This window comes from Alosa sapidissima, chromosome 4 (assembly GCF_018492685.1).
Source record: "Alosa sapidissima isolate fAloSap1 chromosome 4, fAloSap1.pri, whole genome shotgun sequence".
In the NCBI taxonomy this organism is placed as follows: Eukaryota; Metazoa; Chordata; class Actinopteri; order Clupeiformes; family Clupeidae; genus Alosa; species Alosa sapidissima.
Window position 1 is genome coordinate 9,721,086 of NC_055960.1, and position 2,747 is coordinate 9,723,832.

At 38.4% G+C, this 2,747-nt stretch overlaps 1 protein-coding gene across 14 annotated transcripts in view; it reads left to right on the forward strand.

Annotated features, from left to right (window-relative positions):
• Positions 1 to 1,976, forward strand: part of foxp1b (forkhead box P1b) — a 149,050-nt gene extending 147,074 nt beyond the window's left edge. For all 14 annotated transcript variants that reach the window (XM_042088939.1, XM_042088948.1, XM_042088940.1 and 11 more), the window contains one exon: positions 1 to 1,976. This exon is cut by the window's left edge and continues 904 nt beyond it. The gene's annotated coding sequence lies outside the window, so the exon portion shown is untranslated.
• The last annotated feature ends 771 nt before the right edge of the window (positions 1,977 to 2,747 follow it).

Below are 2,747 nucleotides of genomic sequence, written 5' to 3' on the forward strand. Positions count from 1 at the left end.
GGGGGTGGGTGCAACAGAATCTAAACATTGGGTCTCTCACTGTTGCTATGTTTAGTTTGTTTGTTTGATTTTTGTTTTTTCCTCTAAACTGATCAGACCTCATCGCCATGCTGTGGAGATTCCGTATGGTCAGCACACAATGATGAATGTTTATGATTTTTCCTTCCATGTTGTTCCATTTGAATTTCTTTTATTCTTTTTTTATATATATATAAATATATATATAAATATACTGTATGTATATACACATGCAAACAGAATGTCAGATGCCGAGTAGTATTTTTCTGTCATTTATTCCGCGTGCTTCAGAATGCCAGCTCTCTCCAACATGTAGCCCTGCTGCACTACCACCTCAATGAAGTCCATCGGCAATGCACTACTTATAATGAAGGCTCTCTCCACGCATCAATGAAGTTTAATTTCACATGGGAATGAATGACAGAGAAATCATGCAGGTTAAGATTTATCATTACCAAATTATACTTTCAAAAACTCTCCCTCCTTCCAAGCAGGGCGTGTTAGCCATGGCCAAATCACCCATCTCGACACCGGTCTGAACAGAAATGAAATGTCAGACTGAGGCGGTGAGATAATACTTCACACCAACTAATTGTGTTTTTTCTTTCTTTCTGTCTTTCTTTCGTTCTCTCTCTGTCTCTCTCTCTCTTCTTTATCCTCCCATTCCTCAACGCAAGCGTCAAATAAGCAAATGAAACTTCCCAAGCTTTTTTTCTTTCCCCGTTCTTGTCATTTCAAGCGTCAAGGGGACCCTGCAGCCATGCTCAGAGACTTTCAAAAAGTGCATTCCCTTTAGTTTGTACTGCACGTGCGGCCAGCCAATTCCTCTTTTGCTTTTATTAGTTATTATTTGTAATTACACATCAGAGTGAAAGGCAAAGGGAGTAGAGAAAAACCCGAGGGTTGGCATTAACGCCTGACCACTAAGCATTACAGCATGGGGGGAAACGGCCCCATGGCAACCGCAGGCATCCCACGAGCACCGTGGTAACAGATCGGTGGCTGTTCCATCGCTAGCGTTACGAAAACCAAACAGAACTCGTCTGCATGGAGATGCAGCTACATTATGCAACTTCTCCCACATGTAAACGGTGGTAGCGGATGGAAAATTCTACAGCTATAAACAAAAAAAAAATAAACAATAATTTTATGAAATTTAGGTGTATGATTCCAAAACCGAATGGGCTTCTTCAAATGCCAACATTCTTGATTCATATGACTGCAACCAACCACTTTTTTTAATTTATTATTACGTTGTGTTATTTTGCCTAAGTTGTATATGTGTCTGATATCTGTGATTACCAAAGATAAACTACAAAGATATTCTCTGATCCATGCAATAGCAGACAAGGCCAAATATCCTCCATTCTCTCCCTCTGGATGCAAAGGAAATCAAAAAGGTGGAGACCAGTCTCATCATGAGTGAATTAGACAAGCGTTTGACTTTTTTAGCAAACTTTGAAGCCAAAGGGGTTGTCTGTCGAGCTTTTATTTTGCGATGACCAAAACGGAAAGGGAGGTGACGTGATCGAGACAAAATGAAATGACCAAATTTCAAAACAAGGAGTTATCTTTTGGCCAATGAAGGGACAGAGTCGCATTCCATCTGAAGGCTGACCGTCGTCGGAGATAATAGTACAGATGAATGATATCAGTAGGCCAACACCATTTGCAAAACACAAATGTGAAAAGTTGTATACTTCAACTGGACCACACAATGATGACATGTTTATATTTGTTTGTAAAACTTTAATGTATCCTTTTGAAAAAGAAAAAAAGATTGTATGCCACTTCGGTTTGTTCTTTTGCAAGAGTGCTGGTTTCCTGAGAAGGCCTCTTTGTTTTTTGTTCTCTTTCTTTTTGATTTTTTGTTAACCTTGGCAAATGCTTTATGATTGTGTGTTTTTGTTTCTGTCAAGTTACTTTTTATATTAAAAAATAACACTCCTGTCCACGAATAAGCTGGGTACAAGGTACTTTATGGCAGTTACTTCTTTTTTTGTTTTGCTTTGTTTTCTTAAATTGTAACCATTAGTTTTTTTCGCTATCGATTTTAAGGAAAAGGGCAATCTGTGGAGAAAGAGAAAAATGTTCACCACCTAGGCAGCTGTGGGTTGAGACTCAGAGACGGAGAGTCCAAGATCGCCAGAAAGACTCGAGCTCAACCCAATCTTAGTCTGTCATCCAGTTCGGTTGGCATCTAAAACATGGATTAAAAGCTGGTGGATGTGGGACTTCTCAGCATGTGTAGCTTGACATTACTAAAGATAACAGCATGAGAAAACTGTTAGTACACATACCTCAGTTCAAATCTATAGGGAATGATTCAATTTAAAAAAAGAGAAAAAAAAAAACAAGAAAAACATTTCACTCAGTTGCACTTAGTCGTATGTCTTGCATGTTTAGTCTAAAAACTGTAGCGGGGAAAATATTTTAAAAAGCTATAAAAATGATTTTTAAAAATACAGACACATTTAGAGCTTGTTTTAGCTGGAGGATCACATTCTTTTTTTTTCTATTTTTTGCAAACCATTTGCAAACCAGTCCAAACCTCAGGCCTTTCTTCCATAAAGAAGTCACCTTGCTTTTTTGATTCCATCTTCTATCATTGCTTTTCACTTTTGAACACCACTGATGGTTGTGTTTTCGTGGGTTTTTTCCTTACATCAGGTTGGACATCCATGACCGTATAACCTTGTGTCCTGTCTTGGTTTCCTTTCCTTGTTCCT